Here is a 17,564-nt window from a genome sequence, read left to right as displayed (position 1 = left end):
ATCCTAAATATACATGTTCAAAACCCAAGTAGACTGTTCAAATCAAAAGGCATAGAAGACAATCATGCATACATTCTTACTCCTTCTCTCAAGAGGAGACTTTATCCAATTTCACAATGTCCAAGACATTTAGGCACAAGTCACTGAATTAATCTGGATCAATGTTGTTGCATCTTTCCACTTTGGGTTTGCCTCAACACTTTAATTCTCAATTCCACACCAATGAGGTGAGAAACCAACCAACAGTGCATGATGGGACCTTGCCTATGTCTACTGTCCCCCTAGACAGGCAGTTCACCTGGCAAACATCAGTCACTGTTAACCCCCACTGACTTTATTCACAGAAGACAAACAATGCACCAGAAACAAACAAAATACACAGGTTAAAACCTCTCTTCAGGCAAAAGATCGTGTGGCATTTGATGGTTGTGACAAAGCTTGCAATACTGAATCTGTTGTTAGATGTTACGTGCAGGAAATGTTATGGCTGCTTAACACAGCCAATTCTGTTTTGTGTAAATATGTTACCAATGGGGGGATTTAAGTGTAGTGAAAAAATATAATTTTAATTGGTTAAATCTTGTCAGAAGAGGCTGTTTAATGGCAGGTTCCACTGTGACAACTTACCCCATGCAGTGTTACAACATACTCCACTATTTCTTATTGGTTTAGCCAGTGACCTAGAAAAAAGTAGAGAGTTCTTTGTCATAACTTTACATTTAAATCTTCTTTGAAATTTCATTCCAGGTTTAAATTACATTTTATATCCCAAATACAGTTTCCAATGTGAGCTCTCTCTCTCTCTCTCTCTCTCTCTCTCTGTCTATAAATGTGTGTATGTTATGTCTACATTTCCCGCATTCATCTAGGATCAAAATGATTCAGTCATTTATTTCTTAATCACATTCTTCACAGGTTCACCCTTCACAAAAATCCACCCTTTGAGCCTCGGCTGATCAAACAATGCTGAAGAAAACACACAAGCCTAAGCGCTCAGGGAGGGTAAACGATGTTGACTGCAAACAAATACATTATCAGGAACTCAATTCATCCATCATGATGGGCAGACGTACACGATGGGACATGAGCGAAACAACAAAATTATGCCTAAGAAAAACAGGACAAACTTGAGAAAGAGACAGACGGAGGACATACGCAATCCTGCTTTAAATCAATGTAAGACATCAGTGAAGTGAGACGCGGAGAGAGGGGAAAGTGTTTATGAAATGACTCGAGAAGAAAGTGTTTTGGAGGAATAAGGGGGGGTTGGATCAGATCTTTGCTAGCTTTAATATTTCACTGTGCTGATAAGGAACCTGTCATATCTCCTTTCTTGCCTCTCAGCAGCTGTTGCCATGACAATGGGTAGATGGCTGATCTGTGTGCACGCGTGTGTGCGTATTTCTGAAGTATTAGCCCAACGGTGACTGGCAAAGACATTGACATCTGTGCAATATGGCGGAATGAGATACCAATTAATACGTGATGGAAATGGATACAGAGGAAAAACACAATATTTGAGAGACAGGGCTTACATCAAATAACACATTCCACCATCTTCCAGACAAATGCTCATCTCGAATCTGCCTATAAAAAAGTCTGTAATTTCGAGTGAATATTCTCCAACCGCAATCTCCGAAATCACATTAGCGCTATCAGCTGTACTTTATAAAACAGGCTCTTGGTTAAATACGCAAGTTAGATGTTATAAGAGCTCAGAAAAGACCTCAGGGAAGGTGTTTCCTAAAGCCCGAGCCTAATTCTCTGATTCGCAGAGATGCTCTTCTCTTTCTCTCTGCCCGCTCTTTGGCTCTTGGGTGTTTGTATCTTGCTCTGATGAACTCCATCCAATTACGAGTTCTCCACCTCCTTTAAGTGATGCGGTAACCAAGAGTCCCAAGATCAAAAATCAGCAGTGCATCTCGAGAGGCCGGAGCTGAAATTATCACCTCCAGCCTCAAGAGCAAACGAACGCAGGAACAGCATTCTATACTGTACCGATTGGTATGGGAAATCTTTAGCACTTAAATTGTTATTACCACGCTCGGGTTGGCTCGCCGCAGATCTGACCTTGATTTGGACGCTTTAATCGCATGCAGTTATTTTCTGCCCCACCTGCTGGAATCTATTCTCTAATTTCGCGAGCTGTGTAATTATTGCCAAATCTCGCAAGGAATTGATTCTCTTTGCCACACTAAACCCCCAAACTTTTCTGCACGGAAACAAAAGGTTTTCGATTCTGACTGCAAAGTCAAGGTTAATCAAGGAGTGGACATTTTTAAGGAGTGGGGGAATTGTTTTACTCGTTATGTAGTGAATATCTTCCCTTTCAAACACAGAAAAACAATTGCTTGTAATGTCCCCATGTCACCTACTGTATGTGGCAACAATGTTTTACATATTCTGTTTGCAGTGCGTGTGCATATGCGGTGGAGAGCGGCACACACCCTTTGTGCTTTCACATGTACTGTGTTTTTAACTTTGGCTTCTGTGTGCCGCTTGAAAAAAATGAAACCGTTAACGTGTGTTAATTACTTTATGTGGAGAAGCACGTCCCCCCACACAATAGAGCATATTTAATTGAAAAAATATACTTTTGGTAACACTTTAGTATAGGGATCAATTCTCACTATAAACTAGTTGCTTATTAGCTTGCCTATTATTAGCATATTGGCTGTTTATTATAGTATTTATAAAGCACATATTCTGCATAATCATATTCTACATCCCTAATCCCAATACTTAAACCTAACAACTACCTAGTAACTATTAATAAGCACCATAATAAGTTTATTGAGGCAAAAGTCGTAGTTAATGGTTTGTTAATAGCGAGAATTGGCCCTTAAAATAAACCATACTTTTAGCTATAATTTTGACTGGGCCTCCTGGTAATTGTTTAGTTTTTTCTTAACTTATTTAATAATAACAGTAATAAGATGATTGTGAAAATAGTTTGCTTTAATTACATGCATTTGCGAAAATTACTACATTTTTATACTAATCTGTGTGGTTTTGAGCATAAAATAAATAGAATAAATCAATTAAAAAAGAAACGGGATCAACGATTTAAAAAATTCCATATCTTTTGTTGTTGATGACAAAAGCTGTGCATTCAGTTAATCTAAAAAAGCATTTTGGGCCGAATTCATATATCCTTCTATCATTTAGTAGAGGCTACACTGTAAAAAAGCAACAAAAAAAAGATAGCATTTCAAAATACGTGTGTCGGGACCTGAGGCTTGCACTGTTCATTTGTCTCTTTGTGTGTGTGCTGAGCTGGCTGCGGTTGTCTTGGCAACCGCACACGCTTACTGTCGGCGTGTATGTGTGTTTATGAGTATCACCTGTCGCTCCGCATCTAACCTCATTAATCTGTGTTCTCACCTGGTGGTCATTAACTCAGTCTATTTATTCTCGGTCACTTTCTCACTTCCCTTGTACGTTCGTTGCATACAGTCGCCGTACCGTGAGTTGTAGTGTTTAACTACCCCTTGTCTTGCCCTTGTTATTCAGTGTTTTCTTGTCGTGTCGTGTCGTGTCGTGTGGATTCCTGTTCTGTGCTCTTCGTGTCAATTCTCCCTACGCCCATAGGACTGCTTTCACCACTGCACCACCGGTAGTCAACCTCATCTCCGCTGCTGGCCACGGACTGCCTGTTCCACCATAAAGGTGGTTGCTGCTCGCTCTGCTCTCGGCTGTCTGCTGTTCCCGATCTCATCCCTGCTGCCGGCTTACATCATCTCTGTCGCCGTCCCACTCATACCACTGCTGGCGCTGCCGTATACCGGGTTCCCCGGTTGGCCTTGTTGTCAGCTAGGACGGTTGGACTCTCCATTGCCTGGACCTTTTTGAACTCTCTCAGTGCCCTTTGTGTTTCCTTCTGTTAATAAACTGTGTTACCCCGCAATTGGATCTGTGTGTTTCTCTCTCGTGACAGAACGAACGTACCACAGATGGATCGGTTCGGGGGGACGAGGCCACCGCCAAGCTCTCGCGTCTGACACAGGGAAGGGCTTCCATCACCGATTATGCCATCCAGTTCCAGACCCTCAGTGCCGTCTGCGAGTGGAATGCAGCGGCGCTGCGGGCACGTTTCTTGGAGGGGTTAAACGACGCCATTGCAGACGAGCTGGCCGTTATGGAGGTTCCCGCGGACCTCGAGAGTTTGATTTCCCTCGCTCTGCGAGTTGAAGCTCGGCTGGATTTACGTCGGAAACGAAGAACGACGGCCAATGCCTGGCGCAGAATGGAACCTTCCGCTCTCGCCGCTTCCGATCCACAGTCGTCGGCTTCCTTGGACACGGAACCCATGCAATTGGGGCGGCTTCGCCTTTCTCCTCTGCTGAAGCAGCAGCGTTTGTCCCAAGGTCTTTGTCTCTACTGTGGGAAACCGGGGCACTTTGCCGTTAGATGCCCGTTAAAAGCCAATGCCCACCAGTAGTACGGAGGGTACTGGTGGGCAATCTCCGTAGCCCTCTTCCAGACACGTCCCGCACCCAGTTGGCATTTACTCTGGAATACCAAGGAGTCATGCACACAGGACTAGCCTTATTAGACTCCGGAGCTGAAGGCAACTTCATTGACCGCGAGACGGCGTGGCGTTGGCAACTTCCTTCCGTTGCACTCTCCAACCCGGTATCGGTGTGGTCGCTGGGTGGGACACTCCTCTTCACCGTCACTCACTGCACACCTAGCGTAAGCTTATTTATTTCTGGGAATCATCGTGAGAACATCGTGCTGTACATACTCGAGTCTCACAACAATGTTATTGTTCTCGGGCACCCTTGGTTGCTACAGCACGGTCCTCACGTTGATTGGGTAAACAACACTATTCTTGCTTGGAAACCGTCTTGTCATGTATCTTGTCTTGGTCCTGCTCTGGTCTCCTGTCTCTGTTTCTTGTGCTCCCCAGGGTGAACCTGCCGATCTGAGTCCGGTTCCGGTGGAGTATCGCGATCTCGGTGCGGTGTTCAGCAAGTCCCGGGCTGCCTCACTTCCTCCTCATCGCCCCTACGACTGCGCCATCGACCTCCTTCCCGGCACTTCTCCTCCCAGGGGACGCCTATTTTCCCTGTCCGGTCCTGAGAGAGAGGCCATGGACCGTTATATTCGCGATTCTCTGCAGGCTGGGCTCATCCGCCGTTCTTCCTCCCCCGCTGGCGCCGGCTTCTTCTTTGTCCAAAAGAAGGATGGCTCCCTTTGGCCCTGTATTGATTATCGAGGTTTGAACGACATTACTGTTAAGAACAGGTATCCCCTACCTCTCATGTCATCTGCCTTTGAGTTATTGCAGGGAGCCAAGGTCTTCACTAAGTTAGACCTCCGCAACGCCTATCACCTAGTTCGCATCCGGGAGGGAGATGAGTGGAAGACTGCGTTTAACACCCCCACGGGACACTACGAGTATTTGGTGCTTCCTTTCGGTCTCACCAATGCTCCGGCGGTCTTCCAGGGTCTGGTCAATAGCGTCTTGGGTGACATGATTAATCAGTTTGTCTTCGTGTACCTGGATGACATTCTTATTTTTTCCCCCTCTCTCCAGGTACACACCCAGCACGTAAGACGGGTCCTCCAGCGCCTACTCGAGAATCGACTTTTTGTCAAAGCAGAGAAGTGCGAGTTCCATGCCGAGTCCGTGACGTTCCTTGGCCACATATTATCCACTTCGGGTATCCAGGCTGATCCCGCCAAGACTGAGGCTGTCGCCGAGTGGCCCGTACCCGACACCCGTAAGGGACTGCAGCGTTTCCTGGGATTCGCCAACTTCTACCGGCGTTTCATCAGAAACTTTGGTCAGATTGCTGCACCCCTTACTGCGTTGACCTCCACTAAGACTTCCTTCAGGTGGAATCAGCAAGCTCAGGCTGCCTTTGATAAGTTGAAGTCCCGTTTTATCTCTGCTCCTGTCTTGTCTATTCCAGATCCTGCTGGCCAGTTTATTGTCGAGGTCGACGCTTCCGATGTTGGCGTAGGCGCAGTTTTGTCTCAGCGGTCGAAGCATGATGGGAAGGTTCATCCCTGTGCCTATCTCTCTCATCGCCTCAGCCCAGCGGAACGTAACTACGACATCGGTAACAGGGAGCTGCTGGCGGTCAAGTTAGCATTGGACGAGTGGCGTCACTGGTTGGAGGGAGCAGCGCAGCCCTTCCTGGTCTGGACGGACCATAAAAACCTGGAGTACATCCGTTCGGCCAGGAGGTTAAGCTCTCGTCAGGCCCGTTGGGCACTCTTCTTTGGGCGTTTTGACTTCACCCTCTCGTTCCGGCCCGGCTCCAAGAACACCAAGCCCGACGCCCTTTCCCGTGTGTTCGTGACCCCGGACAATGGTGCCTCCAATGACACCATCCTGCCCGTGGGGGTGGTGGTCGGGTCTATATCCTGGGGAATCGAGCGGCGGGTTAAGGAGGCCGGCCGAGGGGTGCAAGTTCCAACCGAGTGTCCGACGGGTAGACTATTCGTGCCGGCTGCGCTGCGTCCTGATGTCCTTCAGTGGGGGCATTCGTCCAGGCTGGTTTGCCATCCAGGTACTCGGGGAACGATGGCCTCAGTTGGCCAGCGTTTCTGGTGGCCGTCGTGGTCCAACGATGTCAGACAGTTTGTATTGGCCTGCCCGACGTGCGCTCAATCTAAGCCCAGTAACCGTCCTCCTGCTGGTCTGCTCCGTCCCCTTCCCATTCCCTCCCGCCCATGGTCACACATTGCTCTCGATTTTGTCACTGGGCTTCCCCCATCGAGCGGTAACACTGTGGTTCTCACGGTGGTGGATCGCTTCTCTAAGGCGGTTCATTTTATTCCCCTACGTAAACTTCCCACCTCTCGGGAGATGGCGCAACTGCTCATTGACCACGTTTTCCGGCTCCATGGCTTGCCGATTGACGTGGTCTCTGATAGGGGTCCGCAGTTCACCTCCCGCTTTTGGAAAGAATTTTGTAGACAGATCGGGGCCTCTGCGAGTCTGTCTTCCGGTTTCCACCCGCAGACCAATGGGCAGTGCGAGCGGGCCAATCAGGATCTCGGAAGAATGCTCCGCTGTCTGACTTCGTCTAATCCGGGTTCCTGGAGCCAACAGCTCTCGTGGGTAGAATATGCCCACAACTCGCTTCCGTCGGCTGCTACAGGTTTGTCTCCTTTTGAATCTTCTATTGGTTATAACCCTCCCATTTTCCCCTCACAGGAACCCGTCGCTGCGGTACCCTCAGCTCTGGCTTTCGTCCAGCGTTGCCGGCGCACCTGGCAGAGAGCCAGAGAGGGGTTGGTCTGGACCTCGAGGCGTACCAAAGCAGCGGCTGACCGCCGCCGGTCCTCTCCTCCTACCTATGTATGTGGTCAACGAGTGTGGCTCGCTACTAAGGACCTGCCTCTCCGGGCGCCTTCCCGCAAGCTGGCACCCAGGTTCATAGGGCCCTTTCGCATCACCAAGGTGGTTAATCCGGTGGTCGTCAGACTCAGACTTCCCCCTTCTCTGGGTCGGGTCCACCCGGTGTTTCATGTCTCCCGGGTTAAACCTGTTGTTTTTTCACCCCTTAATCCTGCTTGCAGCCGACCTCCTCCCCCCCCCACGTCTTGTGGATGGCGTTCCTTCCTACTCGGTTAGGAGACTCCTTGACATGCGTCGGCGGGGCAGGGGGTTCCAATACCTAGTGGACTGGGAGGGCTATGGCTCAGAGGAGAGGAGTTGGGTGCCGTCCCGGGACATTCTGGACCACTCGCTGATTGTAGATCTTCACCGGAGACGAGGTGAGCCTCCTCCTTGACCGCCTGGGGGCGTTCGTGGAGGGGGGGTACTGTCGGGACCTGAGGCTTGCACTGTTCATTTGTCTCTTTGTGTGTGTGCTGAGCTGGCTGCGGTTGTCTTGGCAACCGCACACGCTTACTGTCGGCGTGTATGTGTGTTTATGAGTATCACCTGTCGCTCCGCATCTAACCTCATTAATCTGTGTTCTCACCTGGTGGTCATTAACTCAGTCTATTTATTCTCGGTCACTTTCTCACTTCCCTTGTACGTTCGTTGCATACAGTCGCCGTACCGTGAGTTGCTAGCCCGTGCTGATCGGGACCTGAGGCTGGTGGCTACTGTTACATTACCAGATCAGATTGTACTGCACTGTTGATGAGTGTGTGCTGAGCTGGCGTAGCACAGGAGCTCATGAGTCGGTATCTGTCCTATGTGCAACCCGCGCAACACGATAAACAACACTACAAGGCCGGCACAGAATAGGATAGCGACAGACCGCGTTACAGTGTCAAGCGGTTGTATTGATGTGTTTGCTGCTGAGTTGATCCAACTGTGAGCTACGCATCATCACCTCATGGCACCAGCTTCGTAGATTGTCACCCTCGCTCGTACATTAAGAAGCACTAACAGTCTAGAACAGTTGCAAGTAATTCCTGCGTCAGCTTTTCTCTCGACTCCTTGTAAACGATCGTACTGTTTTGAAGATGCTATGCATATCGTTTTTCGCTTGCGTATGCTTCTGTGTTAAGATCTAGAGTGTTATAGACTCATCTCACTCATTGATTCACTGACTCACCTAGTGATTATATTGCAGTGTTTTCTATGAATCGGTCGTGTCGCTGTACGTGTAAGGTAGTTCTTGTTCTGATTGACTCTTAGCAGTAAGTCATAGTTACAATCGCATCAGCTGTTTCCCATGTCATCAACAAACAGAGAACGAGCTTTCACCATCGTGATCGTTTCGGTGTCCAACCACCGTTCGTAGTGGATCCCAGGCAAACCTATCTTCCGCTGCTGGCCACGGACTGCCTGTTCACCATCGAAAGGTGGTTGCTGCTCGCTCTGCTCTCGGCTGCTCTGCTGTTCCAGATTCATTTCCTGCTGCCGGCTTACATCATCTCAGCTCGCCGCCCGACTCGATACCACTGCTGCGCTGCCGTATACGGGTTCTCCGGTTGGCCTTGTTGTCAGCAGGACAGAAAGTTTAGTTGTTCGGACCTGCCATTGAACGCACCTTTTTTGGAAACTGCTCTCAGTGCCTTCTGTGTTCCTTCTGCATTAAAAACTGTGTGTACCCCGCAATTGGATCTGTGTTTCTCTCTCGTAGAACAGAACGAACGTACCACAGAATGCGAATCGGTTCGGGGGGACGAGGCCGCCGCCAAGCTCTCGCGTCTGACACAGGGAAGGCTTCCATCACTGATTATGCCATCCAGTTCCAGACCCTCAGTGCCGTCTGCGAGTGGAATGACAGCGGCCTGCGGGCACGTTTTTGGAGGGGTTAAACGACGCCATTGCAGACGAGCTGGCCGTTATGGAGGTTCCCGCGGACCTCGAGAGTTTGATTTCCCTCGCTCTGCGAGTTGAAGCTCGGCTGGATTTACGTCGGAGACGAAGAACGACGGCCAATGCCTGGCGCAGAATGGAACTCTTCCGCTCTCTCCGCCTCCGATTCACAGGCGTCGGCTTCCTTGGACACGGAACCCATGCATTTGGGACGTCTTCGCCTTTCTCCCCTGCAGAAGCAGCAGCGTTTGTCCCAAGGTCTTTGTCTCTACTGTGGGAAACCGGGACATTTTGCTATCAGATGCCCGTTAAAAGCCAATGCCCACCAGTAGTACGGAGGGTACTGGTGGGCAATCTCCGTAGCCCTCTTCCAGACACATCCCGCACCCAGTTGGCTTTTACTCTGGAATACCAAGGAGTCATGCACACTGGACTTGCCTTATTAGACTCCGGAGCTGAAGGCAACTTCATTGACCGCGAGACGGCGCGGCGTTGGCATCTCCTCTCCGTTGCACTCTCCAACCGGTATCGGTGTGGTCGCTGGGTGGACACTCCTCTTCACCGTCACTCACTGCACACCTAGCGTAAGCTTATTTATTTCTGGGAATCATGTGAGAATATCGTGCTGTACATACTTCGAGTCTCCCAACAATGTTATTGTTCTCGGGCACCCTTGGTTGCTACAGCACGGTCCTCACGTTGATTGGGTAAACAACACTATTCTTGCTTGGAAACCGTCTTGTCATGTATCTTGTCTTGGTCCTGCTCTGTCTCCTGTCTCTGTTTCTTGTGCTCCCCAGGGTGAACCTGCCGATCTGAGTCCGGTTCCGGTGGAGTATCAGCGATCTCGGGGTGCGTGTTCAGCAGAGTCCCGGGCTGCCTCACTTCCTCCTCATCGCTCCCTACGACTGCGCCATCGACCTCCTTCCCGGCACTTCTCTTCCCAGGGGACGCCTATTTTCCCTGTCCGGTCCTGAGAGAGAGGCCATGGACCGTTATATTCGCGATTCTCTGCAGGCCGGGCTCATCCGCCGTTCTTCCTCCCCCGCTGGCGCCGGCTTCTTCTTTGTCCAAAAGAAGGATGGCTCCCTTCGGCCCTGTATTGATTATCGAGGTTTGAACGACATTACTGTTAAGAACAGGTACTCCCCTACCTCTCATGTCTCTGCCTTTGAGTTATTGCAGGGAGCCAAGGTCTTCACTAAGTTAGACCTCCGCAACGCCTATCACCTAGTTCGCATTCGGGAGGGAGATGAGTGGAAGACTGCGTTTAACACCCCCACGGGACACTACAGTATTTGGTGCTTCCTTTCGGTCTCACCAATGCTCCGGCGGTCTTCCAGGGTCCTGGTCAATAGCGTCTTGGGTGACATGATTAATCAGTTTGTCTTCGTGTACTTGGATGACATTCTTATTTTTTCCCCCTCTCTCTCTCTCTCTCTCTCTCTGTCTATAAATGTGTGTATGTTATGTCTACATTTCCCGCATTCATCTAGGATCAAAATGATTCAGTCATTTATTTCTTAATCACATTCTTCACAGGTTCACCCTTCACAAAAATCCACCCTTTGAGCCTCGGCTGATCAAACAATGCTGAAGAAAACACACAAGCCTAAGCGCTCAGGGAGGGTAAACGATGTTGACTGCAAACAAATACATTATCAGGAACTCAATTCATCCATCATGATGGGCAGACGTACACGATGGGACATGAGCGAAACAACAAAATTATGCCTAAGAAAAACAGGACAAACTTGAGAAAGAGACAGACGGAGGACATACGCAATCCTGCTTTAAATCAATGTAAGACATCAGTGAAGTGAGACGCGGAGAGAGGGGAAAGTGTTTATGAAATGACTCGAGAAGAAAGTGTTTTGGAGGAATAAGGGGGGGTTGGATCAGATCTTTGCTAGCTTTAATATTTCACTGTGCTGATAAGGAACCTGTCATATCTCCTTTCTTGCCTCTCAGCAGCTGTTGCCATGACAATGGGTAGATGGCTGATCTGTGTGCACGCGTGTGTGCGTATTTCTGAAGTATTAGCCCAACGGTGACTGGCAAAGACATTGACATCTGTGCAATATGGCGGAATGAGATACCAATTAATACGTGATGGAAATGGATACAGAGGAAAAACACAATATTTGAGAGACAGGGCTTACATCAAATAACACATTCCACCATCTTCCAGACAAATGCTCATCTGGAATCTGCCTATAAAAAAGTCTGTAATTTCGAGTGAATATTCTCCAACCGCAATCTCCGAAATCACATTAGCGCTATCAGCTGTACTTTATAAAACAGGCTCTTGGTTAAATACGCAAGTTAGATGTTATAAGAGCTCAGAAAAGACCTCAGGGAAGGTGTTTCCTAAAGCCCGAGCCTAATTCTCTGATTCGCAGAGATGCTCTTCTCTTTCTCTCTGCCCGCTCTTTGGCTCTTGGGTGTTTGTATCTTGCTCTGATGAACTCCATCCAATTACGAGTTCTCCACCTCCTTTAAGTGATGCGGTAACCAAGAGTCCCAAGATCAAAAATCAGCAGTGCATCTCGAGAGGCCGGAGCTGAAATTATCACCTCCAGCCTCAAGAGCAAACGAACGCAGGAACAGCATTCTATACTGTACCGATTGGTATGGGAAATCTTTAGCACTTAAATTGTTATTACCACGCTCGGGTTGGCTCGCCGCAGATCTGACCTTGATTTGGACGCTTTAATCGCATGCAGTTATTTTCTGCCCCACCTGCTGGAATCTATTCTCTAATTTCGCGAGCTGTGTAATTATTGCCAAATCTCGCAAGGAATTGATTCTCTTTGCCACACTAAACCCCCAAACTTTTCTGCACGGAAACAAAAGGTTTTCGATTCTGACTGCAAAGTCAAGGTTAATCAAGGAGTGGACATTTTTAAGGAGTGGGGGAATTGTTTTACTCGTTATGTAGTGAATATCTTCCCTTTCAAACACAGAAAAACAATTGCTTGTAATGTCCCCATGTCACCTACTGTATGTGGCAACAATGTTTTACATATTCTGTTTGCAGTGCGTGTGCATATGCGGTGGAGAGCGGCACACACCCTTTGTGCTTTCACATGTACTGTGTTTTTAACTTTGGCTTCTGTGTGCCGCTTGAAAAAAATGAAACCGTTAACGTGTGTTAATTACTTTATGTGGAGAAGCACGTCCCCCCACACAATAGAGCATATTTAATTGAAAAAATATACTTTTGGTAACACTTTAGTATAGGGATCAATTCTCACTATAAACTAGTTGCTTATTAGCTTGCCTATTATTAGCATATTGGCTGTTTATTATAGTATTTATAAAGCACATATTCTGCATAATCATATTCTACATCCCTAATCCCAATACTTAAACCTAACAACTACCTAGTAACTATTAATAAGCACCATAATAAGTTTATTGAGGCAAAAGTCGTAGTTAATGGTTTGTTAATAGCGAGAATTGGCCCTTAAAATAAACCATACTTTTAGCTATAATTTTGACTGGGCCTCCTGGTAATTGTTTAGTTTTTTCTTAACTTATTTAATAATAACAGTAATAAGATGATTGTGAAAATAGTTTGCTTTAATTACATGCATTTGCGAAAATTACTACATTTTTATACTAATCTGTGTGGTTTTGAGCATAAAATAAATAGAATAAATCAATTAAAAAAGAAACGGGATCAACGATTTAAAAAATTCCATATCTTTTGTTGTTGATGACAAAAGCTGTGCATTCAGTTAATCTAAAAAAGCATTTTGGCCCGAATTCATATATCCTTCTATCATTTAGTAGAGGCTACACTGTAAAAAAGCAACAAAAAAAAGATAGCATTTCAAAATACGTGAAATAAAAAAAAGAGTAAAAAGAAAAAAGAAACAACAAAAGTTTTTTTTACAGTAGAGCCAAATCATACAGTCCAACATGAATAGGTTGCATTAAAGTACAGTCCGTCTTCCTTGAAAACTGTAATATTAATAATTTGATGAATGATAATTCTGTTTACATTTGTGCAATAAACAATTTTGACCAGGCCTTTCCGATTTACAATGATTTACACAAATAACTCCAGCAACACCATTCTTATCAAACAATCACTGCCTTTTGATTTTACAGGTAGAGTTGGCGGCTATGATTGCTTTACATAAACATTATTCCATGAATCAAAAGGCAGGAGCATGTCCATTTTGTGCAAATCATGTTGTGCTAGCCATTAAACATATGCCTATATTGCCAGCGCAGTACAGCAGTGCACAATAAAGTATTAAAGTTGTCGTATTTTGACAATCTTAGAAGGTTTATCTCACAGCACATGACCACTCTTGTGTTGATTTTGCTTTGTTTTGAAATTATACACTAGATGATCAACAACTAACATATAGGATTTCCAATCAAAGTGAATAATAAGCCGCTGTTTGATTTGCTCTTGGAATTCTGATGCACTTAAACTGATTTACATGTGAACTGCACAATTTTCACCCAGCGTCATATTTCACTTCACCGTACGTTTATGTCTTACTATATCTGTTTCATTATTTACTATCATTGTAACCAGTTACAAAGGGAGTTTGACATGTTTATTGCGTATGTTTATGTGCTTCAAATGAACTGTGTATGTGAATGATTTTATGAGAGCCAAAGAGTAAAGACACAATGCATAAAGATCTCTGCTCATTTGCTCCCCCAGTGGCCAATGAAGGAGCTCATTTAACAGAATGATGGTGCATAATTAAGAAAAGCGTTAGGTTTGCATGACTTTTCTAATATTTCCCAGTCCATCTTCTAATGATGCGAACCTAATGAGTCCATTAGTCTCCTCTGAGGGACACGAAGCGTTCGCCAGATGTTCTTTGACACGAATAAACAGCATCTGCTCTGTCTTTAAACTTCTGATCTTTTGACTAGAATTGGACTGTATTATGAAGGCCTTAGTGTGCAAACGCAAACCTTGGACAGTAACTCATAGACTACTGTGTGCTAATAATAGCTTGAATTAAAGGGACAGATCACATTAAACCAACAATCTGCCATTTACTCACCCTTATGTCATTTTAACAACAAATGACCTTCTTCTGTAAAGTGTGTTCCACTGCAGAGAAAGAAAAATATGGGTTCGGACCAAGCTTATAGCAAGTTAAACAACTCACCACAGGATAACATGTTAAACAATGCAATTACTATGGACAGATAAAAATGAGTACTGTGATAGTACTGTAAATACTGTAAGTACACAATGAAGTGATTTAACAAAACTAGAAACAAAAGAAAACACCAAAATAAAAAACAGGGAAGGAAACAGGAAGAAAAGCAAGGCTTGAATCAATAAATAAGAACTTAAAAATAAAAGTAATTCTAGACCGAAACACCATAACAAAAAGGACTACAAGAACAGACATACAGTAACAAATTTTTTACAAAATTTGACTGTTATTTTACAAAAGTTTCAAATATTTTTGAAATGCTGTAAAAAATGTATAACAGAAATGAACGGCAAATGTACAAATTTGGTGTAAAATAACATGAACAACATGTTACAACACTACTCTCTCTCTTTGAATACAAATGCTCAATGTTTGAGCCATACCTACTTAAATTCCTTCACACCAGCTCCTTAAGAAAGTAGAGCTTTGTGTTCTCATCATGTAGATGAAAATAGAGAACTGACATTCTTGTGCGGGAGAGAATAGCTGTGACCGTGTACAACAGAAGGTAGTTATATTCAAATGCCGCAGGGTGAGGTATTACAAAACACCTGGCCACGACTTTTCAATACAGAACAGGAAATTAGACAAAAGAGGAAAGATAGGTACAGTTCAACAATGAAAAAACTGGTTGGAACATTGGTGTGCATTACAAAATGTGTAAAGCATCAGTCGTATTAATGTTCTCTGTTTATACAACTTATCTGTAAACCGGCCAGCAGAAAAAAATCTAACAAAAGTGCAAATGCTCATTTTGATTCTCGAGCACTCAAGACAAAACACAGCTCTGAGATTCAGTCGACACGCCTTTGTAGTGATGCTACGCTGATGAGTGGAAATCTCCACCCATTACTCAAAGCCATCCAACACTCAATTAACAGTCCATTTGCATTCTGGCAGTGCTCTCCGTCTAGCACTTGATAAATAACTCTTTTCCTCTCGTGCTAGTCAGTCATGAATCATCCCCTCATCTGCCGCGTGGCAGACAGAAGCCCACCGGGAGCGACTGATGACTTTTTCTTGCATTGGCTCCTAGAATCTAACTTTCATGATTTCAAGGAAACCAGTTCAGCACTGTGCTCTACAATGGGCAACGAAGGTGTGACACATTTGTATTTGCGGGTGAAACGTGCATGCACATATGTGATAGAGTAGACGCTGTAACCTATAATATCAAAGTATTGACAGCAAATCTTTATGAATCAGAAGGAAACCTCTGCCTCAGGTGAGCCTGTTCAACACAATCAAACACAGCATTTTTGTCTAAAATAAGACTCTATAATGGCACATATATTTAGAATGGCTGTTATGACAATAAAGTTATTTGCACTCTGAATGGCAGAATTTAATTATCATCTAAGATTAACATGTATGAAATGTAAGTGGTACTAATGTTTTTGTAGCTAATATGAGGATATGTGTGTGTGTTGTTGCAATGGTTCTGATCAGTCTTTGTCAACACTGATCACATTACATGAACAGATAGAAAATGATAACTGAAACAGAGACTAATTAGACAAATTCATTTAATTTGATGCTGCTAAATTACTAATATATATTATTAGTAATTATATAGTATATATACTGTATATATATATATTTACACTACTACATATATAAAATGAAATGTTAAAATAAAAAATACAATAAAATATAAATATAATATATAAAATTAAATATAATAAAAAATATAATAAAACCAAAAATACCTTTATGAATTCAATACTCTGTGTGCCTCCAAACTTGTACGTGATGTTCAAAACTATCCATATGTTGTGTAATGTAGTCTATATCTAAATGTATACTTGTGCTGAAACTTTACCCACAAACACTAATAAATGAATATAAGAAATAAGGAACAGGGCAATGGTTTGTTGAAGAAAAATAATTTTCAAAGCTTGATGTTATGCATAAACAAAGTCCGTTAATTGAAAGTGCAAAGCTCCCGAGACTACCTTTTTTTTTTCATAAAGCACGTGCATCGTGGCCATATGTCTAAATCAATTGAGAAATGCATTAAATATGATGATAAATATGATGATAAATATGAAAAAATGTCTTGCAACATGTGCTATTGTTGTTCCTCATTTGTCTGCAAGAAAAAAAACTTGGAACAAATAGTGAAAACAAATACCTTAAAATGCTTTCCACCAAGTCTCTGGCCAATTGCATCTGTCCATTTCCTATATTTGCCATCTCGTGAATTTTTCATCACTCCATCCACTACAGCCCGAGTACCTCCAGGTGGAAACCCCCCACGAGACTCCACAACAAATGCAATTGCCCCAGACACTTGAGTGTTTAACTCATCCCAGGTTTTTCACTCAAAAATTGATGCAGGGCCACAGTTATATCTGTCAAATGGAGGGTCTGTTCAAAATATCCAACAGATTGGATCTTTAAAAGTCTTTAAAAGCCTACTCCAAACCTGCTCCGAAGAGTATAATGGACTTTTGAATACAGTATAGATGGATATTGCCACCTCCAGACGATCTGTGGAAAACAACATTGTAAATTAATTTAAATTGCGGAGTTGCAATACCTGTGGACCGTTTGGCTATATCTCTTAATTGCTTTGAGCATTTTGGCCTGACATCCGTTCAATTCGTTAAGAATATCCAATCTAAGCGGTCGAGTGCTGAAGTAGACTTTTTGCGACATAAAGTAAATTACAAACATTAATCAAGCAACCTGAGTAGTTATCAGGTTTTGTCAGTGCAAAATCAACAAAATCTGTTTATTTCAGTGCCCCCTTCCCCCACTTTGGGACTGTTCGCAAATGAATGCTATTAACACTGGAATTGTGAACAGCAATTTAATGAAACTGATTGGTGTGTACTTCTGAGACATTCTAGACTATTTATGCAACTTCACAATATTGCGGAATGGAAACTCGTGCCCTGATGACTTGCTGATTGTGTTTTTATTCCCCAGAACACTCATGTGCGAGCTCTACCTCTCTGTTGAACACTGTCGTTTTTCCTACTATGGTAGTCAATAGCGGCCAAGAACTGTTTGGTTACAAGCATTCTTCCAAATATCTTTCTCTGTGTTCATCAGAACAAAGACATTTTCACAGATTTGGAACAAGTCAATGGTGAGTAAATGAAGACCTTTAA

The 17,564-nt window shown here is 44.5% G+C and overlaps 1 protein-coding gene across 7 annotated transcripts in view; it reads right to left on the bottom strand.

The window, feature by feature from the left end:
• Positions 1-17,564, bottom strand: part of LOC130571242 (inactive N-acetylated-alpha-linked acidic dipeptidase-like protein 2) — a 218,607-nt gene that overhangs the window by 157,189 nt on the left and 43,854 nt on the right. For 4 of the 7 annotated variants that reach the window (XM_057362090.1, XM_057362091.1, XM_057362092.1 and 1 more), the window contains one exon: positions 628-680. The exons of the other annotated variants lie outside the window; for them this stretch is intronic. The gene's annotated coding sequence lies outside the window, so the exon portion shown is untranslated. The remainder of the gene's footprint in view (positions 1-627; positions 681-17,564) is intronic. 7 annotated transcript variants of the gene reach the window in all.

The sequence above is a fragment of the Triplophysa rosa genome, linkage group LG20, assembly GCF_024868665.1.
Source record: "Triplophysa rosa linkage group LG20, Trosa_1v2, whole genome shotgun sequence".
NCBI classification, from domain to species: Eukaryota; Metazoa; Chordata; class Actinopteri; order Cypriniformes; family Nemacheilidae; genus Triplophysa; species Triplophysa rosa.
This window is presented reverse-complemented; position numbering and strand designations above follow the sequence as displayed.